Source organism: Pleurodeles waltl, chromosome 3_1, assembly GCF_031143425.1.
Source record: "Pleurodeles waltl isolate 20211129_DDA chromosome 3_1, aPleWal1.hap1.20221129, whole genome shotgun sequence".
NCBI lineage: Eukaryota > Metazoa > Chordata > Amphibia > Caudata > Salamandridae > Pleurodeles > Pleurodeles waltl.
Window position 1 is genome coordinate 573,929,552 of NC_090440.1, and position 26,631 is coordinate 573,956,182.

General features: G+C 44.0%; 1 protein-coding gene across 5 annotated transcripts in view; it reads left to right on the forward strand.

Annotated features, from left to right (window-relative positions):
- Window positions 1-531: 531 nt before the first annotated feature.
- The window catches only part of OSBPL5 (oxysterol binding protein like 5), a 1,002,849-nt gene continuing 976,749 nt past the window's right edge, over window positions 532-26,631 (forward strand). Inside the window, exon 1 of one of the 5 annotated variants that reach the window (XM_069223010.1) lies at window positions 532-1,216. The gene's annotated coding sequence lies outside the window, so the exon portion shown is untranslated. The remainder of the gene's footprint in view (window positions 1,217-26,631) is intronic. The other 4 variants (XM_069223008.1, XM_069223007.1, XM_069223012.1 and 1 more) reach the window with 4 other exon arrangements.

Sequence of the window (26,631 nt, forward strand, 5' to 3'; positions counted from 1 at the left end):
CGCAATGTCTTGCATCCCACCTTCGTCGCCATTGTAGACACGTGGCGCAGCGCTGCATTCAAAGACCACGCACAGACCCTTCGGTGTTACAGTCACACTCGGAACTGCGTCACCGCAGTTCCGTCCTTTATTTGTACCCTCGTGCTCCGTGCCCCTCCCGGACACGTTCAGCACGTTAACGTGATACTGAGAGCCCGTACGGCTCTCAGTCCCTCTTTACATCCCATCCGACTTGTAAACTGTGGGAGCCCCTGTGCATCGCAGGGGCTACTGGGGGCCTATGTTATGCCTCTGAACCACCCCTACCGCCTTTACATTTATCAGCAACTTTAAAAAAAAAAAAAAAAAAACTTCATACTATTTGAAAAAAAAACTTACCTGCGTGATGAAGTATTGCATGGTAAAGGTTAAAAATACTTACCTGCGTGGTACTTACCCGCATGGTAAAGAGTGCTTAGTCCTGCGTAGTATTGGTGGTTTCCCTTGGATCTCTCCAATAGATCTGTCCCTTTACTGGTTTGGGGGGGGGGGGGGGGTGCGTTTCTGCCTGGCCCTCCTGCAGTGGTTCTGCCTGGTCCTCTTGCACTGTCAGGAACAGGGATCTTTATTCTGTCTGCAGCTATGTCGTGGCTTCACCTGGACTTGCAGCCGCGGCATAGAATGCGCTGTCAGATGGCCCACCCTCCCCCGGCTCCTCCTCCTCGCTCAGCCCAAGCAGAAAGCACCAGGAGCCGCGTCGAGCAGAGGAGAGACGGCCAACATTGGAGGCAGTAGAAGGGGCGAGGAGAGACCCTGCTGTGAGACACTCGTTCGCCTGCCCTTTAAATCCAGGCACTGGGGTTCAGAGGGTCGTAGTCGGATCTCGACTCATGGCATTTCCTGCCACCATACTGTTGCCGGCTCAGCCCTAACAAAAGACGTGTGCGGAGCAACTTTGGGCGATGAAGGCAGAGCCTCTGAGCAATGGAGCTCCGGAGACAGCCACAGCGGAGAGCGGACCTTGGGGCTGAATAATACTGATTCGTGTGGAAAGCGGAATTAGGGGCGGACATCACCCCGGAGCACCACTGGAGAGGTACCGCGAGCAGCTCTGGAAGAAACTGGGCAATACGGGCCGCAGAACCGAGAGATCCAGGAGAAGCATCTGCGGGGAGGGTGACAGCATCTAGAATTGGGGATCCCCGCTGACAAGTACCCGGCTGTGCGGCCGCTGGAGGTAAGGGGGGGGGGGGGGGGAGGGCAGCTGTTTGGGTAGTCTATAGCGGGGGTCATTCCGACACACGCCCTCACGGGGGGGGGGGGGGGGGGGGGCATATCCGCCTATTGGCAGAGTCGGGCACCTAGCTTCCGTAATCAGAGGGACGTCCGTTTATGACTTCTCATTCACACACTGGTACCTAGAGACTGCATCCACACCTGTCTATCCCCGCTGTAGGGAGCATCTGTGTGCCGTTATCTCATGGGAATCTGTGTATCATTCATGCATGCGGAATACCTGGCTATGAAGAGCACCTGTGTCATGTCACTTTGACTCCTCTAGGGGGCATCAGTTATCACCACGGCTCTAAAGAACAGGTGATATCATTTTACAAGCATAGCAGAAAAGGACTTGTGTTCGACGTGCGGCGAAGCTGCCTTTGGTACAGTTTAAATGGTCCTATCATAGTTCCATTGCGGTGCTTCAATTGAGTTTAACCTTCCTGCCCAGGACTGTATTAAAAACAGAAGCCCCAATGCCCTTTGGTTTGAATACAAAAATAATCAAATCGTGATGTATAGTGGAATAAAAAATATTTTTTTATACTGATGTTGTTAAAATTATATCCATAGCTTGTTCATCTGACACATGTTTGGATCAGACACTTTGTGCCCATGGATTTCCTCAAGGTAATTCCATAAATTAATATCAGAAAGCATCCATTCTGATTTGAATTTGATATGTGCCCCGTGACTGACTTGATCCGGTATGTCGGTTGGCCACGCAACGTTTCATGGTATGTCGTCAACAACAGCCTTCAGTCCCTCCATCGGTTCGGATTTCTATTAATTGAACGACTGATGTACCGTATCAAATCCATGCTAAGAATAGATGCCTTTCAGTGTTAAGAAGGAATTGTCTGGAGAAAGCTCCAGGGCTCAAAGTTTCTGAGTGAAACGTGTCAGATGAAGAGGCTGTGGATGCACTTGTCATTGAGCACTACAGTACTAGGGAAGCATTGACAAAGCCAATAAGCCAAATAAGTCAAATAAACCAAAGTCAACACTAAGGAAGCATTATTGTGCTTACCTACTCAGCTTTAGCTCATTGGAGGGAGCCACACAGGAAGGAGTCAGCAGAAGACCAAGAGGGTTATCGTTTTAGGAAAGTTTGTGATATAGTTTGATGCAACTACTCAAGCGGTGGCAGAAGGACGCATCCAAACACCAAGTAGTTTTAGATGAGAGATTAATAGTGCACTGGACTCATTTTAGAAGTGATTGACAAATCTAAGGCCAATAGCTGAAAGAGGCTGTTGAAGGAAACCAGCCGTTGAAAGGGGCAGACTCAAAGTCCACTTTATATATTGTTAGTGATTGATCTGTTTGACAGCTGGGCTGTCAAAACCTGCATTTAAAAATGACCATTTAATCCATTACACATCAAGACTGGATTACTTTTCAATCAAATCAGAATCAAGATTCGATTACTTTTCAATCAAATCAGAATGCCTTTTTGCTGATGCAGTTGCATAGACATATTTGTGTCCCTAATTGTGAAACCTGTCCTACACTTCACGCAGCAGCATATCTTTGTTGAAGGTGAGATATTGTGGGGTTATATTCCCCATGAAAAGTACATTCACAGATCATAAATTAAGGAGTTGGGGGTCAGGCTTCGCACTGCATGTGTTTTGTGATTTACCTGGTATTAGCAGCCACGGGGCACAGGTGCATGTCAAGTGGAGCCTCTAAAGTGTTCTTTTTGATACCTTGCTGTAGCTCCAGATAAAGTTGCAAACAAAAACAAAAGGACTGATTGCACATATAACGAGGTGTAGGGTGGTTCGGTAAGAAGCCATCACAACAAAGCAGGGTTTACTGTTTTATTCTCGCTGTTTTGTGATTATCTGCTTGAAGGTTCGCCGATACACAATACAAAATATCTTTACATTGATGGTGAAAGGAAGAACACGGAGGCATGGCAGGATATTCCGTAGTTATCCTGTTTATTTTTTGGAAGGTGGAGAGAGCTGAGCAAAAGTGTACAGCAACCCTCCACTTAGTTAAATATAATTTTTTGGAGTGGTGGGTAGGGACATATGGTGAACTTTGAAAGATGTGCAGACTGTATATATAACAGACACAAATTGCACTGAGTAAAACAACCGATCAAGCTTCCCCAGAGGAGGTTTAGGGATTACTCCCACTAAGATTTTAAACAAGGAGGTAAAAAGTTGCACTTGGCAACATCATTTTTGTATATATTTGTTAAAAAATGCACAGCATTTATAAATACTTCTGAAGGGGCACTCATGAAGAAGTTCGATTCTTTTATTGTGAACCAAACTGACCTGACCTTCAACATGAATGTTAGCAGTGCATCCCTTAATACCTTTTGAATGCATTGTAGGACATGCACTTGCAAAGCCCATAGGTTTCATGTTTTGATTGTTAATGCTGACCTATTGGCTTTGCCAATGCTTTTTTTGGTGAAGCCTCACAACAGTGACCGAAAAAAAGATAAAGCACAATAACATGTACTTAAGCATGCGTCATCAGGTATGTGTTCATATGTGTCATGAAGCTACAGTGGCCCAGCGTGATGATGTATGTGAACCTATACATCATGACATATGCATGCATGACCACACATGCATGCTTTTGACATGATGTGACTGCCATCTTCTACATTTTGCCAATTCTGGAGGAGAAAATTTAAAAAAAGTGAATATAAACTTGTGTGCAAGTACATTTGTTAAAAGGAGCAGGCCAGCAGCAACCTGCAACTAACTAGCCATCCAAAAAAGAAGAAAAAAGTTAAGGAATCTCATCAACGGAGGGATGGTGGATCAGTGAAGCGAGTAGAGGGAAGCAGCGGGTGGAGAAAGGATTCAATGCAGGGGGAGCATCAAGAGAGTGGGAACCCATAGAAGGACAACACAGGAGCTTGAGGCAGAGGAGATAAAAAAAAACAGGCAGGAAGAAGCAGAAGAAACAATGGATGAGCTGAGAAAGGTCAGAAAAGAGCAACGAGTAGCATGAAGGAGATGGATGTTTGAGGGGGACAGCAGCATACAAGGGAGAGGGCAAGAAAGCGCATGGACTCTCATGGAGGGCTGAAAGAAAAAAAAAACAGTCCTTTGAATGCAAGCAGTGGCAGGACACAAATTATAATCTCAGGGCCTAGTACAGCAGAAATGTTCCAGAGGCATTGCAAAAATATATATAGTCAGGAAAGTCATCATATAAGAAGAATAGAAATAAGATGGGCAAGAAAGCAATCCACTCAAGAGCAGGTGGCTTACCATGTTTTAAAGGTAATAGACAATGATTAAAAAAAGTTCACTTATCAGCCCTATTTCTGTAAAAACTGATTACTAATCCAATAAATTAATAGGCAGTTCAAGCTATCTAGTTATTAAAAGTAACATGGTTGCCCATTACCTTCATTTTTCATTCGTAGGCTTTACAGGTCATAACTTTCTACGTGAGGTTAGTTATCTGCAGCACCATGAGAAAACGTATGTTGTGGTATAAAAATAGCCACCTACAATAGAATATAATGTCCACAAAAGCCCGGTGTAACAGTTGTGCTAATGGTGAGTAAATGAAGTCTCGCAGTATTTCAGGGTACACCATTTTGCCAAAAGCGGCCATGATAATGCGAAGTAGGGCAACAAAATGCCAGGGAACCCATTATGCCAGTGTTGTCCCGCACGGACAGACATATTTATCCACACTCTCACACACAGACACACATTTATATACGAACACAAACCAGGAGCATACGTGTTTATGCTAAGGGCCTTATTACCAAGTCGTAGCAGTTTGGCCCAGCTACTCCACATCTGCCAGAGTTACCGGGTTCATCGGTAACTCAAGGGGAATTGGAGTTGCTCTGAGGGTTTGCTTAGAAACGCGCTATTCTCCGTAGTAATATGTGTGCAAATGTTTATACATTAGTAGAATAACGTGATGTACGGCCACATTTATTCCCACTGTTTAGGCCTGAATACATAAATGTATGTATGCTCACATTTTTATACACTTTAGATCTTAATGACATTGTGTCACTGTCCTAAAAACCCTGACATATATAATAGCATTTGAAAGTTGCTAGAAAAAGGAAGCAAATTCCTCTCATGACATAAAGCAAGTGAATGAGGTTAATATATTTCTATGAATATGTCCTCAGACATCTTTGCTTCAGCACTTTCAGGTTGCACTTCGTTCTTCTCTCCAGTGTCAGCGTTTAATAACAGCTTCGGGAGCGGGCTGAGCTGTCGAGCAAGCTCCTTAATGAAAAAGAACTGTCCGCAGGCTTTGACACTGGCAGGCGGAGTCTGCAAGGCAATGGAGGCCTGTTTGTTGTAACCGATTATGACACAAGCTGCCCGCCTGCCTTCTCCAGCCGCTGCTTTCATCAAGGGCAGATAATGGAACTCTCCGGAAAAAAAACCACACACCTCACAGGCACTGGGACTGCCCTTATTGATTTATCCAAGTTCACCCTCCTAGACTTTCAAGTAAAACGGTTTTTATTTATTTTTCTCAGAGGTGTTATCAATTGGCGCCTGAAATCTCAGGAGATTAACCACGTGTCTACTTAGAGAGAAACCGTTTGTTTTTAAAGTGTGTTTAGGACAAGGCAGAAATATGATTACGCTCTCTGCACATCTTGCCATACAAACGCTACAGGTATCAAGTCTTGTGCAAGATATTAAGTGTGAGAGGAGAAGTAATACGCAGAGCCAACTGAACCTTACACCGGGTGGGTGAAGTAAGTACACTCGCTCTTCTTGTTCTTTCCTTACAAGTTTATTTCCAGTTATAATGTACAGACAGAGATACATGTGCTCGCCATCCCCAAACCGGCACAACTCCAACCTTTCATATGAAAACATTCCAATCCCGAGTCACAGCCTGCCCCAACATTCCACTGCCCCAACATTCCACTGCCCCTGATGTCATAGCATTCTTCTTTTACATACAAACCAATACATCACTACACATCCCCTTCCCTTAAAAAAATAACAAAAAAACAAGAAAAAAACAAATTATAATATGTATATAAATAAATATATATATTTTTATTTAATCACACACAAAATTTTGTAATACCTTAGGTTTTCTCAAAACCCTGCCGAAACAACTTTTCTTCACTTCACCACAAGCTACATTTTTATTCTGTTCACGCTCATTCACATTACATTCAAATTCTCCCATATTAATACGAGTCTGGACACCTTCCTGACAGCCCCTAGCTCCCAATTCCCCAATAACTCTAGAATCTTTGTTACCATCAATATCACATTCCAACCACCAATATTTGTTATTATTACCTTCCAGCAAATCATACTGCACAAATTGTTGTTTGCAAGGCTTAGCAATAGCAACGCGACTCATGTGACATACACTGCCATCATCCAAAATGACAGTATTTCTCATCACTTTCTTAATTCTTATAGGCTCGCTAAACTTGCTCTCACCTTTAGCCACTTTCCTTACGGATTTCACTCTCACCCAATCTCCCACATTCAAATGTGCTTCTTTAGTACCATATTTATTATTAAAATATTTCTTGTTCTTTTCTTGTGAACTCTTTATGCACTTTCTTACATGTTCTTTGCTCCAAAGTACCTGTCTGCTTCTTTGCATCCAACCAGGGTTAATCTTCGAAAATGGAATTCTACCTCGCATTATATCAAACGGACTTTGACCTATTGTCTCATGAGGTGTCCATCTATAAGCCCATAACATTTTCCTTAACTCAGAATCTATATTAGTTTTGTTTCCATGCTTTGCAATTTGAATGATGCCCATGAAAATCCTATTTATACGTTCCACTACAGCATCCCCCCTGGGATGATATAAAGCAGTAAACCTTTGTTCAATACCAGTCATTTTAGCAAAAGTTTTCATTTCCTCAGATTTAAATTGAACACCATTGTCCGTCAATAAAATTCTGGGAAATCCTTCCCTCAAAAATATTTCCTCCAAAAAATTAATCACTGCCTTGGTATCAATTTTTTGTAACACAGAAAATTCAATCCACCTTGAAAACAAATCAACTAAAACCACAATAAACTTTGAAGACCCATCATGCCACGTAATAGGACCCATAATGTCTAAAGCAACTTCTTCCCATGGTATATTAGGACAACTTGAAGAAGAAATTGGCGGGTTAGGTGTCTTTTGAGATTTGTCACTATTCTCACACTCCATGCAGTCACGTACATATCTCTCAATTTCTACATCAATTTTTGGCCACCAATAAAGTACTTTAATTCCTCTTTTGGTGCGAGATATTCCTGAATGACCTTCATGTCCAATAGCGATAAGTTTATTTCTAATACCACAGGGGGGAATAATCTTCCCACCTCTACACACAAAATCACCTTCAATACTCAATTCATCTCTCACTTCCCAAAAAGCTCTTAACATATCACTGCTTTTGACTTTCTTGTCATTATACCAGCCGAACATCACTTTGTTTTTAACTTCTTTCAACACTTCGTCTTTCTCATACTCTATGATCCATTCTTCTTTTTGCAATGAGCTTAAAGTATTCTCATCAAACACACCAGCTACACACCAGTCATTCCATGGATGTTGATCCAACTCTCTTAAAGGTAAGGACATTCTACTTAAAAAATCTGCAGTAACATTTTTTACCCCAGGAACATACTGCACTTCATATAAGAAATCTTGTAGTCTTATAGATAGTCTAGCTATTCTCGCAGATGCTCTACATAAACCTTCTGTAGTTAACAATTTAGTAAGAGGCTTATGGTCAGTCCGTATGATGCATTTTTACCCCCAAACAAATTTCCGAAAGTGTTCTAATGCCCATACACATGCCAAAGTTTCTCTCTCTATTACAGAGTATTTTTCCTCTGTGGGAGACAAAGAACGGGATGCAAATGCAACCACATATTCTTTACCCACATTGTCACTCTGTGTTAATACACTACCAAGGCCCTTACCACTTGCATCCGTAGTGATAATAGAACAAGCTTTTGGATCGTACCCATGCAACATTGGAGCACTCACAATTGCATTCTTAATTTCCTGAAAAGCCTTCTGACAACTTACATTCCATTCAAATTTCACTTTGTTTTTTAGTAACAGTCTCATTTGGTAGGTTTTAGCTGAAACATTTTCTACAAATTTCGAATAAAACTCGGCTAGACCTAAAAAGGATCTCAAATCATCTTTAGATGTGGGGCATGGGGCATTCTTAATAGCTTCCACCAACTTTTTTTTAGGTCTTATGCATTCATGGTCAATCTCATGTCCTAAATACGTTACTTTTCTCTGTGCAAACCTACATTTACTGATCTCTGCGGTCAGACCTTTTTCTTGTAAGATGTTCAAAACATTCCTCAATTCCTTATCATGATGTTTCTTGCTACTTCCCATAACTAAAATATCATCCTGAAAGAATGTAACATTAGGCAAATGTCCAAATAACTGCGCCATCAACCTTTGAAAGACGGCAGCCGCCGACGCCAAACCAAATGGCATACGTTTGAAACGAAAACAACCCCATGGTGTACAAAAAGTTGTAAGATGTCTGCTATGATAGTCCAACCTAACCTGGTGGTAAGCAGACGACAAGTCCAAAGTGGAAAACCATTTAGCATCTCTCGTGGCAGACAACATCTCATCAATACGAGGCAAAGGAAACTGATCTACTATGATATTATTGTTCAAACCTCTCAAATCCACACACAAACGCACTTTACCATTAGCTTTACGCGCAACAACCAAAGGTGAAACCCACTCAGAAGCTTCAACTGGTTTTATAATCTGTGAATTTTGTAACCTGTCCAACTCTTTTTTTACCTCTTCCCTGACAATAAACGGAATATTCCGTACCTTATGAATTTTTGGTTTGGCATCCTTTTTGAGTCTAATCTGATGTATAAAGCCTTTCAGTTGACCTACTTGCCCATTGAACACTCCTGGAAACTCTTGTGTGACCCATTTTTTTGTGTCTTCTTCATCGCACATTACTAAGACTTGCTCTACACTGTTAGGATCAAGCACAATATGCAATTTCTTTTGGTCTTTCCAGCCTAATACCGACGGACCATCCTTAGCCACATATAATTTACATACGGCTTGTCTTTGCTTAAATTTGAATACCAGCAATCTAAAACCAATAATATTTATTCTATCACCAGTGTAACTTTCAGGCAAAATGTCAGAGGTTTCTAAATGTTCTCCTAAACTATGTACAAAATGCTTTTGCCATGTGCATTCTGAAACAATACTGTATGGGGAACCAGAGTCTGCTGCCACCTGCAGCATAACTCCCCCAAATGATACCCAACACAAGGGTTTGTTTGACGTTTGTCCTGAAATGTTCAAAACCACAGTTTTGTGACCCCTCAGTTTATAATTTACGTCTTCATCACTGTTATCAGAACAGTCTTCCACCACTTCCTTAATGCAGGCCACTTTACTGTTCACTTTCTTCATTTGTTTCTTCCTGCACACCCTAGCAAAATGGCCTACAATTCCACATTCCAAACACTTAGCATTTTTAGCTGGACACCCATCAAATTTTGCAGAATGAAAGGAACTCCCGCAACGGAAACACTCATTTCTGGATCGATCAGACATGTTATATTTTTGATTCTTTGCAAAAGTTTGATTTTTCTCTTATTTAAACTCATTATCCGGCTTATCCATGGACCATTTGTTGTGCTTGCGATCACTAACTTTGGCAACAACTTCTTCAAAGTTCTTATCCTGTGCCAAAGTGATTTTCGCACATCTTTCGGATAATTCCGCTTTCTTCACTAAAGCAATAATATCCTTTAGAATGGATTCGCCTTCAATCCACAACCTCTCTTGAATAGATTTGTTTTTAGTATACATTACAATCTGGTCCCGTACCAGTTCATCATGTAGACCAGCAAACCTACATGAGCTAGCTAAATGTTTTAAAGCAGAAACGTAGCTCTCTATGTCCTCGTGTTTCTCTTGTTTCCTATGGAAAAATGCGTGACGAGTAACCGCAATGCAAACAGCAGGAGAAAAATGATCATTTAAATCCAAAATAGCACTTTGAAACACATCTTCATCGCCTCTATCGTGTTTTTGTAGTTGATTGTAAATACGAAGACCTTCAGGGCCTAAACAGTGCATTAAGATCCTTTTTTTTCTTTCAGCAGAGATTAAACCATTGCAATCTTCTACGTTTGCTATGTAATTCAAAAAATATTCCTTCCACTCCTTCCATTGTACAGCTGGTTCACCAGGAGATGCTAAAAATTCCTTTGGTGTACTCAACTGCAAAGAAAGCGACGTCCCTGTACCAGAAGAATCTCCACTCGAAGACATAGTGTACTAAAAATTATAGCTGTAAAATATAACTCTTTAGCTTACTTCTTCAGCAAGACATGTATCTCTGTTATAATAATTTCTGTTAGTTTTCCTTTGTGCCGGATAAACTTCAGCAATGAAGTTGCTAAAAAGTTAAGAATAGTAAAAATAATACCATGTACTTGGTACTAATTAACATTAAAAGGGCGCTGTTCCTGCTCCTATGTAACTTCCAGCGCAAGAACCAGCACGTTCACAAGACATTGTTATGAAGCATTATGTTGTCCAGACAACCAGTAACCATGCCGGGGTGCACGCGAGGACCGACGCGATGAAAAATCTAACATTTGAGCAGTACACACGCGCCTCAAACAAAATAAACAAACGGCAACTGTATTAGAGAAAGAGAAAAATAAAAATAAATAAATAATAATAAAAAAAACTGCCCTCACTTGCTTAAAATAAGTTGCCTTTAACAAAGCAGGTCCGAAAATAGCTGCTCTCCAATCCTCAGTCTGATGTCTATAGCGTTGCCTTCCAATACAGTTTTCTTAGTCCAATGCTTGCTGCTTTACGATCCTGCTCGTCGCCATGTGAAGTAAGTACACTGGCTCTTCTTGTTCTTTCCTTACAAGTTTATTTCCAGTTATAATGTACAGACAGAGATACACGTGCTCGCCATCCCCAAACCGGCACAACTCCAACCTTTCATATGAAAACATTCAAATCCCCAGTCACAGCCTGCCCCAACATTCCACTGCCCCAACATTCCACTGCCCCTGATGTCATAGCATTCTTCTTTTACATACAAACCAATACATCACTACAGTGGGGTGACTACAAAGCATGCTTGGTTCTATGACTTCTGCATTGTACTGTTTTTGGAATTAAATATACATTTTGAAATTAAATTTTTTCTGCCTCTATTTGACCGTAAAATGAACCATACTTGTCCTTCTCGCACCAACTCCTCTTTGTCAATGTATGATTTAGCGTTGAGACAGTACTCTTATGTGTTATGATGTGGTCACTCTCATATTTAAGGGGGCTTATTTAGATTACTTACATATTGCAGTTCGCCTGCCGCCCTGCTACGTCACCAAAAAGGCGTCCTTTCCTCCCCAAGCGGAACATCTTCTATATTTAGAAATTCCTGCCAGCGAGACAGTTTCAAGGCATTTCAGCTTTCCAAAGTAGGTTCCATGTTTCTTGCACTCGCTTTGCAAGTTTTTTTCCCTGAAACCAGCTTCCCATGCAGAAGTTTGGTATTCAAAAACAAACAAAAAAGACAGATGACTCTGGTGTGCCTGGGAGTTTTGTATCAGGGCATATGGGTTTTTTCTTGTATCTCTTGTTTGTGTCAATCAGGGTTTCCTTACCGGTCCCGAACAAAACAAATGGGTGGGGAAGGTCAGACATACATACATTGACTGGTGGCTCAATGGTTGAAACAAATTCCAAAGGCATGGCCAGTGGAGATGCTGCCATCTCAAACGTGACACGCCCCATGACTAAGCAGTGTCATCTTAAAGATTTTAGGGAGCCTGGAAAAAACATATGCTGGGCTCCCCAGTTTTGAACAACTTTGAATTTTATGCACTGCTTCTAGAACAGTTCTGCTTTACAAAGCTCTGAGATTATAATTTTTGTCCTGCCACTGCTTACATTCAAGGGACTATTTTTTTCTTTTTCTTTCAGCACTTCACAAGAGCTCATGTGCTTTCTTGCCTTCTCCCTTGTATGCTGCTGTCCCCTCCATTTCCTGTTAATTCATGTCTATTTGATGCCAAACAATACTGAATTACTTGTTAAAACTTCAGAAACAGGGTAGAAGAAAAACAATTGAAATATGTCTTGCCAGAACTCCATAAATCAAATGAGATATGATGAGGCTGGGTAGCGAAAGACAGAATCAGAGGTAAAAGTAGGCAGAAAATGAGAGCAAGTTTTAGAAAGAAGAATAGAATAGGTGTTAGAAATGGGGTCTCTAGTTGGCAGTGGTTTGCACCCTGTCCAAATAGGGACCCTCACTCTATTCAGGGTAAGGGAGTCACAGAGCTAAGATAACCCCTGCGCACCCCATTGGTAGTTTGGCCTGTGCAGTCAGGCTTATCTTAGAGGCAATGTGTAATGTATTTGTACACACACACACACACACACACACACACACACACACACACAGTAACAGTGAAAAAACTATGAAAGGACTCCACACCCGTTTAGAAAAATACCCAACATTTATCTGATAAAACCAAACCAAAACGACATAAATCCAATATGTACAACCAAAGTTATCACTAGTAAAACATTAAATGCATTCGTAGTTCCTTGAAATGAATGAAGCGCTTGACTGAGGCAAAGTACCTGAGATGCTTCAAAAACAAAGACAATGCAGGCCGCAGGGAGGTAATGCATTGAAAGAGCCAGAGATGCATTGGTTCCTTACTGTCGTAGAGGAGGTGATGCATTGGTTCCTTACTGCTAGGCAGGGAAGGTGATACATCAGTTCCTTACGGTCACAAGGGAGGTGATGCGTCATTTGCAGCACAAAGCGTTGGTTCCTTACTGACATACAGTGTCAATGAAACAAATGACACCCAGGGACGATGAGTCAATGATACATTGGAAGTGAAACTGCAATGCGTTGATCTCACAGCGATGAAGCAGGTGTGGTGTCAGAGTCAAGGTGGTGCGTCACCGACATCAGTGATGCAGTGCTCGAATCTCACTCAGCGGTGGTTCTTCTGATGCGCTGTGACGAAAAGCTGAAGCCTTCGTTGAAAACCGTTGTCATTGCGTCAAGTAGGGACCACCCTCTGAGCCAGGCAGTGCCGATGCATAGAATCCTTCCAGCAATGCTCCAGTTCAAAATGACACAGTAAGTCGAAGGATGGATTTTCTCTTTGTAGCACCAAAAACCTCTTTCAAGAGCCCAGACTGGAACTGGCACGCCTTGGTAGGTCAGGGCTCTCAGCAGAGGAGCCCAGGTGCTAGCAGATGAAGTCTTTGATGTCCTTTAGACTTCGTAACAGGAGGCCAGTTCAACTCAAGCTCTATGAGAACATTGGAAAGTAGGAGTAGAAAACAAAGTCCAGTCCTTTCACTCCTAGGGCAGAAAGAATAAGCAGCAGGCCAGCACAACAAAGCAACAGTCAGAGTGGCAGTCCCTCCTACAGCATCCAGCTCTTCTTCCTGAGTCCAGAAGTGTTCCACATTTATAGGGTCAGAGGTCCAATACGTATACCCATTTCTGTCTTTGAAGTAGGCAAACTTCAAAGCGATGTCTTTGTAGTGCACAATACCCTGTCTTCCCCTGCCCTGGTTCCAGACACACCACAGGGGGTTGGGGACTGCTTTGTGTAAGGACAAGCACAGCACTATTCAGGTGCAAGTGTCCGCTCCTTCCACCACTCTAGATCAGGAAGACCCATTAGGGTGTCCTGCATCAGGAAATGCAGGACACACCTCAGCTCCCTTTGTGTGACTGTCTAGAGCAGAGGTCTTCAAACTGGGGGGTGGGCCCCCCTAGGGGGGCCTCAAGTGATCCGAGGGGGGGGGCACCAAACTCTGGACAAAATAAATATTATACAGATAACATGCCTTTGTTTTGAGCAGAAGCATGTTACTGCAGTTTTAAAAAGGTAACAGTACTTAACTGCAATGTTTAAATAGATTTAGACATATTTAAACATTGCCATCTTTCTAAAATAATTGTGAAAAATTCTGAAGGGGGGCCCAATGATTTTTATTTTTCAACTGGGGGGCGCAGCATTAAAAAGTTTGAAGACCACTGGTCTAGAGTGAATTCATAAACAGGTCAACTGTCATCCTGACCCGGACATGTATGCCACTGACAGACAGAGGCACAGAATAGTTAAGCAAGAAAAATGCCCACTTTCTAAAAGTGGCATTTTCAAACTCCCAGTTTACAAACCAACTTCGCCAAAAGATGTATTTTTTAAGTTGTGAATTTAGGGACCCTGTTAGAAATGGGGTCCTTGGTTGACAGTCAGGTTACCCCCTGTTCAAGCAAAGACCCTCACTCTAGTCAGGGTAAAAGAGAATCACCCTCAGCTAACCCCTGTTTCCCCCTTGGTAGCTTGGCAGAGCAGTAGGCTTAACCTCAGAGTGCTAGGCGTAAAGTATTTGTACCAACACACACAGTAACTCAAAGAAAACACTACAAAATGACACAACACAGGTTTAGAAAAATAGGAAATATTTATCTAAACAAAACAAGACCAAAACGACAAAAATCCACCATTCACAAGTCAAGTTATTAATTAAAAATCAAAAAGAGTCTTTAAGTAGTTTTAAAAACACACTAGCGCTGCTAGAGTGAAAATGTACCTGGTGTGCGTCAAAAATAACCCCGCACGGGCGGGCGTGCGTCGAAAATAACTCCGCACGGCGGTACTCGAGTCAAAAATCCAGCCGCACGATGAGTTGGCGATCCAGCCGCGCAGGTTGCGATCTCCCAGCCTCCGTCAGCGATGCTGCGCGTCGTTTCTCCTGCTCCGTGCGTCGATTCTTCGGTCGCGTTTCCTGCGAGCTTCGTTTCTCAGCCGCGGAGCTGGCGGCGCGTCGTTTTTCAGCCGCCGATCGGATTCGCGTCGATCTTTTCCCCGCACGGTGCTCTGTGCGTGGATTTTCTTGTCTTTAGGCTGCCAGCTTCTCCTTTCAGGGTCCCAGGAACTGGATGGGCACCACAGGGCAGAGTAGGAGTCTCTCCAGAGGCTCCAGGTGCTGGCAGAGAGAAGTCTTTGCTGTCCCTGAGACTTCAAACAACAGGAGGCAAGCTCTAGATCAAGCCCTTGGAGATTTCTTCTCAAGATGGAAGGCACACAAAGTCCAGTCTTTGCCCTCTTACTCTGGCAGAAGCAGCACTGCAGGAAAGCTCCACAAAGCACAGTCACAGGCAGGGCAGCACTTCCTCCTCAGCTAACAGCTCTTCTCCAGGCAGAGGTTCCTCTTGATTCCAGAAGTGTTTCTAAAGTCTGTAGATTTGGGTGCCCTTCTTATACCCATTTTAGTCTTTGAAGTCACCTTTCTTCAAAGGGGACTCACACCTATTTGTGAAATCCTGCCTTGCCCAGGCAAGGCCTCAGACACACACCAGGGGGTTGGAGCCGGCATTGTTAGAGGCAGGCACAGTCCTTTCAGATGAGAGTGACCACTCCACCCCTCCCTCCTAGCAGAGATGGCTAATCAGGAAATGCAGGTTACATTCCAGCTCCCTTTGTGTCACTGTCTGGTGTGAGGTGAAAAACAACCCAACTGTCAAACTGACCCAGACAGGGAATCCACAAACAAGGCAGAGTCACAGAATGGTTTAAGCAAGAAAATGCTCACTTTCTAAAAGTGGCATTTTCAAACGCACAATCTTAAAATCAACTTTACTAAAAGATGTATTTTTAAATTGTGAGCTCAGGGACCCCAAACTCCACATGTCCATCTACTCTCTAGGGGAATCTACGCTTTAATCATATTTAAAGGTAGCCCCCATATTATCCTATGAGAGAGACAGTCCTTGCAACAGTGAAAAACGAATTTAGCAGTATTTCACTGTCAGGACATATAAACCACATTACTATATGTCCTACCTTATCCATACACTGCACCCTGCCCTTGGGGCTACCTAGGGCCTACCTTAGGGGTGCCTTACATGTAAGAAAAGGGAAGGTTTAGGCCTGGCAAGTGGGTACACTTGCCAAGTCGAATTTACAGTGTAAAAATACACACACAGACACTGCAGTGGCAGGTCTGAGACATGATTACAGAGCTACTTATGTGGGTGGCACAACCAGTGCTGCAGGCCCACTAGTAGCATTTGATTTACAGGCCCTGGGCACCTCTAGTGCACTTTACTAGGGACTTAACAGTAAAACAAATATGCCAATCATGGAGAACCAATTACGTACAAATAACAAGGAGAGCATATGCACTTTAGCACTGGTTAGCAGTGGTAAAGTGCTCAGAGTTGAAAAGCCAACAGCAACAGGTCAGAAAAAAATAGGAGGGAGGAGGCAAAAAGACTGGGGATGACCCTGCATAAGCAAAAGTCCAACATGACCCCCTACCAGCCTAAAGCCAGGGGAGAACAATCAATACCTTGATGTACTTCCCTGATTGGGGCAATAGAACAAGGACCCAGGCCCACAACAGCAGGGGCATGTTCCAGTTCTACGCCTTCCTGACTCCAGTTGGATCCCTCTGTCCATACTCTCAGGGCCCACTAAGCTAACCCATGGGGAACCCTTCTCCACATCTACAGACACCATCTGTGCAGCACCTAACTTTACTTTGCTCACAGATTAATTGCAATGGGCAGATAGTACCACCAGGGCCAACACAGTGGTGTTGCCCACTCCACCCCCGGGGTGTGACTCTCGTCCCCCCCCCCAGGGGCAACTCTGTCCACCAGGACAGCAAGCCACGGTGGCCCCGGACAACTGTCAGGGATGAGAGCCCGACCTCAGGCCTCTCCAACCACTGTGACTGCGGAGAGTGGGGGGCGGTAGCCCCAGGTGCCTGGCACCCTTTGACCACTCTCTCTTCCACCAGGTCAGGGATGACAACCTGACCCTGGTCCTCCCCTCTGGGGCTCAGTACCCTCCCTGCAGAAGCGGCACCCCCAGAGTCAAAAACTGTCAGGGTGCTTGTAGAAGCAGTCCTGCACAATTCTTCCACCAGTGCAGGGCTGTTAACCTGCAACTGGTCCGCCAACCTGGGGTCTGTACCTTCAGGTTGGACCAGCGCCAGGGGTGAGGCTTCCCTCCCCCTGCCCTCCCTTCTGGGGTCCTGCACCCCCCAACTAGGAGTGGCCCCCTCAGAAGACAATCCAGGGTCAGTACCCTTAGATTGCACCGTGGCCAGGGGTGAGGCTCTTCCTCCCCTGCCCCTACTCTCAGGGTTCTGCACCGCCCCCCCTCAGGGAGAGTACCCCTTGAAATCACACCAGGGGGGGTGATTGGGCAAACCGCCCACCCCCTGCACCTGATCCTCCAGTCCAGGGTCTGTACCCACAGACTGGACCACTGCCTGGCAACCCAGGGCTTCCTGGGGGGCATACCTACCCCCCACCAGGTCAGAGTTTACCCTCTGAACCTGGTCATCCAACCCAGGGTCACCACCCTGCGGTTGAACCACTGCCTGGCACACCAGGACTTCCAGGGGGGCACACTTACCCCCCTCAAGGGACACAATGTCCCCAAGGGCCACACAAGAGTCTGGCTTGCGCAGGTCTCCTGACCTCTGCCCATCTGACAGAGTCTGGATTCCCCCCAACCCAGAAATGGTCTTACCAAGGTCATTCCTGGGGGGCTCTGCTCTCAAAGCTGACCCCTGACCCTCCAGGTTCTCCACTGGGGTCCGCAACCCCCTCTCAACCCTCTGTCTGGACTTCTGCACCCCCTCACTAGGAGTGGTACTGCCAGACACCAGAACTGGTGGGACGCTGGCTACAGCCGCCCCCCAAGTTCTCCTGACACTGTGGGGTCTCCCTCAACAGATGGCCCTATGGTACAGGCTAGGCTCCCCTCCTGGTGTTCCCTCATGGAACCCTCCAGGACCTGGGACCGGATCTCAGGCACCTTGGACCTCAGCCCATCCCCATTCCCTCTCCTCAGAGACTGGACATGGGGTCCCTCACCCATCCCACTACACTGGGACCTACCTGGGACACTACAATCCTTCCCTACCTCACCTGGTTGGGAAATACCTAGACCACTCCTCTCAGGAGCACCCCCAAATGCCTCTTCAGACTCTCTGGTACTCACCAAGAGGTCTGCCTCCATTGTAAGCTCCCTGGGGTCAGAGAACTCACACTCCACCTGGTGTTGGCATAGCTCTGAAAAATAAGGACTAGACATATGCTCTCCAGCAATTACATCACTCAGCCCCTCACATGAATTAACCAAAGTACCCTTCACCCAACCATCCAGTGACTCTGCTTTGAAAAAGCACCCCACATCACCCTCCTGAGACTGGTGAGACAGTACCTGACTGTCCCTGACACTCAACCCACACTCTTCTGGGATGTCTTCACACTCCATAACCAGGACTTCTACCTGGGGGGAACCCCTCTCCCTGTCACTCTCACCTAGAGTCAGTAGAGTGTCCTTCCCACCAGTAGGAATATGACTCCCCATGCCAGTTCCCCAATCCACCTCAGGGACCCTGTGCATCACTGGAGCTACCTCATACCCCTGAACCTCCTGGTGTGTGTTAACTCCCTCCTTCAAGTAGGGCACCACATCTCTGGGCATGTGCATTTCTTCAGCAGCACTAGATATTAAATTGTTGCTGCCACCATTCCAGCTGGATTCAGCCCTCATGACTTCCAGCGGATTAAATTTAAGCTTGTAAGCATAAATCATCCTTTGTATCTCGAAGTCCCTTTCCCACTTGTCATACTCCCTTTGCATCCTCAACTTTTCTGCCTCCAACCGGCGAACCCTTTCTGCCTGTCTGTCCTGCACATCTTTAGGAGTCAGACCCTTAGACGACACCCTGCTACCCCTCCTGGGGACCCTCCCCCCAGGCGTAACAGGTACCTCCACTACACCACTGTGTATCCTCTGCACTTCTCCACCCACATTCTCCTCCTCTGTGTGCCCTTCAGCCTTCTTGATTGTCACCCCGGCCCTCTGTGCCTTTTGCAGCTCCCCCTCCCTGGTGGAGCTCTTAGTAGGACAGTCAAGATCTTTAAGGAACTGTTTCAATTGAGCAACTGAGTACTCCTTCAGTTTCTCCATTTCAAACACAGCTCCAGCTGTTGCATCTCCAGATTGAGACATGATGGTCACAAGTGCAAAGTTCCAAAGGCAGAAAATAAGTTCCCAATGAAGTAAAAAGAATCAGTCAAGGGATCAGCAAAATCATGGAAGTAGAACAAAAAGGAGTCCTTAAGAGAAAAAGCAAAAGATCACCAAACAAGTAGTATGTGGTCACGTAGTGGTCTGAGATCAAAACAGTAGTGTACACTTAATCACTGTATGTCAAGTACAAATACAAGTCCAAATCCCACCGCTGCCACCAATGTTAGAAATGGGGTCCTTGGTTGACAGTCAGGTTACCCCCTGTTCAAGCAAAGACCCTCACTCTAGTCAGGGTAAAAGAGAATCACCCTCAGCTAACCCCTGCTTACCCCCTTGGTAGCTTGGCAGAGCAGTAGGCTTAACCTCAGAGTGCTAGGCGTAAAGTATTTGTACCAACACACACAGTAACTCAATGAAAACACTACAAAATGACACAACACAGGTTTAGAAAAATAGGAAATATTTATCTAAACAAAACAAGACCAAAACGACAAAAATCCACCATACACAAGTCAAGTTATTAATTAAAAATCAAAAAGAGTCTTTAAGTAGTTTTAAAAACACACTAGCGCTGCTAGAGTGAAAATGTACCTGGTGTGCGTCAAAAATAACCCCGCACGGGCGGGCGTGCGTCGAAAATAACTCCGCACGGTGGTACTCGAGTCAAAAATCCAGCCGCACGATGAGTTGACGATCCAGCCGCGCAGGTTGCGATCTCCCAGCCTCCGTCAGCGATGCTGCGCGTCGTTTCTCCTGCTCCGTGCGTCGATTCTTCGGTTGCGTTTCCTGCGAGCGTCGTTTCTCAGCCGCGGAGCTGGCGGCGCATCGTTTTTCAGCCGCCGATCGGATTCGCGTCGATCTTTTCCCCGCACGGCGCTCTGTGCGTGGATTTTCTTGTCTTTAGGCTGCCAGCTTCTCCTTTCAGGGTCCCAGGAACTGGATGGGCACCACAGGGCAGAGTAGGAGTCTCTCCAGAGGCTCCAGGTGCTGGCAGAGAGAAGTCTTTGCTGTCCCTGAGACTTCAAACAACAGGAGGCAAGCTCTAGATCAAGCCCTTGGAGATTTCTTCTCAAGATGGAAGGCACACAAAGTCCAGTCTTTGCCCTCTTACTCTGGCAGAAGCAGCACTGCAGGAAAGCTCCACAAAGCACAGTCACAGGCAGGGCAGCACTTCCTCCTCAACTAACAGCTCTTCTCCAGGCAGAGGTTCCTCTTGATTCCAGAAGTGTTTCTAAAGTCTGTAGATTTGGGTGCCCTTCTTATACCCATTTTAGTCTTTGAAGTCACCTTTCTTCAAAGGGGACTCACACCTACTTGTGAAATCCTGCCTTGCCCAGGCAAGGCCTCAGACACACACCAGGGGGTTGGAGCCGGCATTGTTAGAGGCAGGCACAGTCCTTTCAGATGAGAGTGACCACTCCACCCCTCCCTCCTAGCAGAGATGGCTAATCAGGAAATGCAGGTTACACTCCAGCTCCCTTTGTGTCACTGTCTGGTGTGAGGTGAAAAACAACCCAACTGTCAAACTGACCCAGACAGGGAATCCACAAACAAGGCAGAGTCACAGAATGGTTTAAGCAAGAAAATGCTCACTTTCTAAAAGTGGCATTTTCAAACGCACAATCTTAAAATCAACTTTACTAAAAGATGTATTTTTAAATTGTGAGCTCAGGGACCCCAAACTCCACATGTCCATCTACTCTCTAGGGGAATCTACGCTTTAATCATATTTAAAGGTAGCCCCCATATTATCCTATGAGAGAGACAGTCCTTGCAACAGTGAAAAACGAATTTAGCAGTATTTCACTGTCAGGACATATAAACCACATTACTATATGTCCTACCTTATCCATACACTGCACCCTGCCCTTGGGGCTACCTAGGGCCTACCTTAGGGGTGCCTTACATGTAAGAAAAGGGAAGGTTTAGGCCTGGCAAGTGGGTACACTTGCCAAGTCGAATTTACAGTGTAAAAATACACACACAGACACTGCAGTGGCAGGTCTGAGACATGATTACAGAGCTACTTATGTGGGTGGCACAACCAGTGCTGCAGGCCCACTAGTAGCATTTGATTTACAGGCCCTGGGCACCTCTAGTGCACTTTACTAGGGACTTAACAGTAAAACAAATATGCCAATCATGGAGAACCAATTACGTACAAATAACAAGGAGAGCATATGCACTTTAGCACTGGTTAGCAGTGGTAAAGTGCTCAGAGTTGAAAAGCCAACAGCAACAGGTCAGAAAAAAAATAGGAGGCAGGAGGCAAAAAGACTGGGGATGACCCTGCATAAGCAAAAGTCCAACAGACCCCAAACTCCATATCTCCATATGCTCCCAATGGGGAATTGCACCTAAGAAATATTTCAAGGAAAGACTCACATGGGAGAGATAGGCCTTGCTATAGCGAAAACTGAATTTAGCAGTATTTTCCTATCAGGACATGTACAACACATCAGTAAATGTCCTAACTTTTAAATCCACCACACCCTGCCCTTCGGGCTACTTTAGGCCTACCGTAGGGGTGACTTATATGTAACAAAAGGGAAGGTTTGGGCCTGGCAAGTGGGTGCACTCTCCAGGTCGAAATGGCAGTTTACAGCTGCCCACAAAGACACTGCAGTGGCAGGTCTGAGACATGTTTACAGGGCTACTCATGTGGGTGGCACAATCAGTGCTGCAGGCCCACTAGTAACATTTGATTTTACAGGCTCTAGGCACACATGGGTCACTCTACTAGGGACTTACTAGTAAATCAAATATGCCAATCATGAATACCAATCACCAATACAATTTAGACAGAGAGCACTTGCACTTTAGCCCTGGTCAGCAGTGGTAAAGTGCCCAGAGACCTAAAGCCAGCAAAAATGGAATTCAGCACAGGATCAAAAACAGGAGGTCAGAAGCAAAAAGACAGGGGAAACCACACTAGGACTGACAGGTCTAACAATAAGTCAGAAGTCAAATAGAGATAATGTTCATATTCCCACAGGGGTGCTTGGTAGGTGAGATCCCTGGACAATTGCCCACCATGTCCATGCCTTTAAACGCCTCTTACTCTGAGAAGAGCTAGCAAACTACAAGCTTGGCTGACAGGACCTCCACTATTTTTGCAGTTGTCCTTAATGGTCGAAACTCTAAACCAGCCCTTCCATCATGAATGATCCCTGCTTGTGCCCTGGAATGTAGGATGCAGTCAGTACCAAAATGTATATTAAAGGAGGCAAGAGAACACATTCTGGGCTCATTCTAGCAGCGGTGGAAAAACTTGAAAAACAGCCAGTTTTTGTGCACTGTATGTAGAGCATTCCATGAGGCAAAACTAGTTCTGCTTCAGGCACTGAAAGTTCTTGCACCACTCCCATATTCAGTGTTTCTATTGTGGTGAGGGGTCTATAAAAGCCAGTTGGAATGACCAATAAGACAAGGTAGCTCAGGAGGGATGATGAGTCTGCTTCTAGTGAGGATTTCTTTATACATTCTTAAATGTTAAGAGTTATGAGATGAGACTAGCAGGAGAATTGCAGTAATTGTATAATGTAGATTATTACAGCTTGTGTTACTTGTGTGCGGTTTCAGTAGTTTTGCAAGCTGTGAGGTATTTGTGGTGGTTTGCGGGTGCAGTTGTGTCCAGCTGTCTTTTGCATGCCTTTCACCACTTCCTGTGGTTGCTTAATTTCCAGTATGTATTACACCATTTTGATGTGTATCCATATAGTTGTGTATCGAGAGCTTTTTGATTTATTTCTAGGCTTCTTTGAATGCTGGACTGCTTCCCTAATTGCAGTTCCTACTTTAGTGGTAGACATGAGTGGGATGAGACTGTAAGTTAATGTATATTTATGTTTATCTTTGTGTCTTTGTTGTGCACCTGAGGATTGTGTATTTGAAAGCTTTCCTTCTAAGTGTGTTTTCCAGCATGAATGGTTCTTGTGTAGAAATGTAGGAGTGTTGTGGAGTGGTCTGTTTCTATCTCAGTCTATGCCTTTAGGTTTTCCTGTCTGGATATATGATTCAGCATTTATTCTTTGTTGAGGATACTGTAAGGGGCAGTTGAGATGGTCAATTGATCTAGAGGGATGAGTAGAGAGGACACCATTACCCCATGGAGCGGTTGTGTATGTATGTACTTGAAAGTTAAGTGTAACTAGAATAAACCTCTTCATAAGACTACCTCCATGCTCCACTCATTACTTGCTCGGTGTTAACTTCAGTATGATAACTCTGCTTTTAAGACAACTATTGAAAGTGTCAGCTCTTATAGACTGCACACAGATACAATCCTATTTACTCACTTTCATAAAAACTCATCCTTTACATCAGCATGTTGGCTTTCCTGTAGTGCCCTTCCAGATAATTCACCAGCAAAATTACCCCGTTCACTAAAGTCCCTGAAAGCAATAGAAAGCTCCAGTTATTTCCCTGGTTTCACCCTAGAAAGGAATTAATGTGATTTGGATTACTTCTCTGAAGAGCAGCCTGTTATACTATCAGTGTTCATAGTATGAGTTCCCGTGACTGCTTATTCATATTAATAGGTGCCATAGGTTAGCTGAGAACTGTGTTCCCACTGGGGTAACTACAAGTCTTGCTCTTTTATAATTCAGTATTGTCTAAAAATGTACATCTGTAAAGGGCTTTCTGCTGCTTCTTGATGGAAAGTTCTAGCTATCTAAAAAAATAAAATAAAAATAGTACATCCAGTGTCAGCATGACAATGTAAGCTCTCCCTTGGGGAAACATTTGCTTTGATAGTAATCTTTTTTAAAAAATGCATTTGCCCATGTAGCATGGCATGCTGCCTGAGGCATCATAACAGCTATTCCGTTTGGATGCACAGAAAGAGAGGAGTATAGTAGTCTGTACCTTATAAGGTCAATTTGCAGTGACATATGTGTCTGTCAGTGTTCATAGTTTCAAAGTGATCTCTGGGGCCCAGTCATTAAAAAGCTGCTACCGGGATCCATTAGAGATCAGTGACTTGTACTCTATTTAAAAACTTCCAGTTTTGATTGCATTTGATTGGGTAGCTTTGGGAAAAGCGAAGGAAGGAGTTCAAATATGAAATTGATCAAAAAGGTATAATCTAACGAGTTTTCCCAGCATCCACCAGGAGACATTTCACTATTTCATTTGGTTTTCCTTTTATCTATACAGTGACGTTTAATGCACTGGCATCCCACGTCTAGACTGATGAACTTTGGACAGGTATCACATGAATGAAGTAGAGTTACTACTAAAAGCATTCCATTTCAATTCAATTCAATTTTTATTTATTCGATCTCACAATAAAAGATCTTAAAAGTCATCAGTAAAAAAAAAAGAAAAATTTCAATTTTCAAAAACATACAAAGTATAAAGGTAAATAGATTAAGAAAATCATAATCACAAAGTCATAATAAAAGAGATAAAGAAATATTCTAAAAAGTAATCAAAACATAATTGCTTTACGGTGATATAAGGCACTTAAAAAAAAAACTGCCAACCCCTTTTATTGTTGCAGGGTCACCCAGCTGCTGTAAAAAGAGTAAGGCCACTCTACATTTGCTAAATTTGTATTTACGTAAAATTGGGTATAAATACCGCCTGGTCAAAGGTAAGTAGTACCTGCAGTAGAACATAAAATGCAGAAGAGACTGGGTTGAATCCTCATCACAGGGACAATAGGAAACTGGCCCTGCGAGAAACACAGTAACCATCTAATGGAACCAAACCCAAAACGGGTAAGTAACTTTCTTTCCCACGAAACAGGGATAAGGTTCAGATAACAGGCCATATCTAGGTAGATTTGAATCAGGCAATAATCTCCGACCAATGATTTCCCTAACTCGAGATCCTCCCTCTGGCTTATCTTTTTAGACAGGAAGCAATTTTTCAACCAAATTTTGGCCTCCTTTGTCATACGGTCTGGATTGACCATCAACTGGAGACAGCAAAAATCTTCAAAAACCATTCTAATATAATTTAACCACAGAATGTTTTGACCATTCTCACAGGAAAGACAATGCTTAATAATTTCCCTGTTCAAATCAGCCTCTTTTTGCAACCACAAAGAGCACCATAACATCAGAGTTCTGAGTTTAGTAGAGTCCTCCACATAGGCGAAGCCTAACTCTTGGTGTGATGCATAATGAGAAGTCGTCAGCAGAACTCCCAAAATATGCCTACAAACTGTTTTGTTCTAGTTGCATATTACGGGCATTCCTATACCCCCACACTTCACCCCCATAAGTCAGTATAGGAAGACATTTTCTTCTGTAAATTTCTAGCATAGGGGCTATAGATTTATTTCCAATAGACGAAGCTAACAAGAAGATAATACCCACAGCCGGCATATAACAATCAGTTCCGTTCCTGAAACCCGGGCCCCAAATGCAAACATCATCAAACAGGATACCTAGGTAGGAAAACTGATTAACCTTCCCCACACCTCTACCCTTAAAAGCTATACAGCAGGCCTTTGTGTTTTTGGACCACATACCATTGTGATCATTTTAGAGCAATTTGTTTCTAAACCAAGTTTTTCCATAAAATCCACAAAACCAGAAATTAATGCCTTAAGCCCATTAGCAGTCCTAGCGGGCAGCACTGTGTCATCTGTTTAAGGAAGAGCTGGCGGTAATCAACCATCCATAATGGATACATCAGCACTAATATTAGATAAGGTAACAACAAGATCATTTATATATAACAAAAATAGAATCTGGGCTAAAAGGCATCCTTGATGCACACTTTTATTAACCAGGCAGGATTGGGTGCACTCTCCATTGACTCCGTATCTCACAGCCGTGGATAAAGCTCAATGCAGGTGCCTTAGAAAAGCAGCCCAACTCGCGTTATGACCCAGGGAAGGTAAAATATCTCATAGTTTAGATCTTACTGCACAATCAAAGGCGCTAGAGAAGTCCATAAAGCCATCTGAAGGGATATACCCTTTGCAAATTCATACTTTGACACAAGTAAGTGAAGGTTCAAACATTGTTCAATTGTGCCAAGGCCTTTCTGGAAACTATATTGAAAAAGTGACATTGCGTTCCTCTCCATGACCCAAGATAGCAATCGGTCCAAAATGACTCTTTCCACGAGCTTGGTAGTAGAGTTTAGAAGCGAGGTGGGCCAATAACATTTGGGGTCATCTAAACTGCCTTTTTTGAAGAACAATTATCAACTGGTGTCTAAAGGGAGGAACCTCTACCTTAGAGGCAGAATTTATATGGAAGGTCAAAATGGGAGCCCATAACTCATGATTTTCGCTATAGAGGTCCATGGGGAT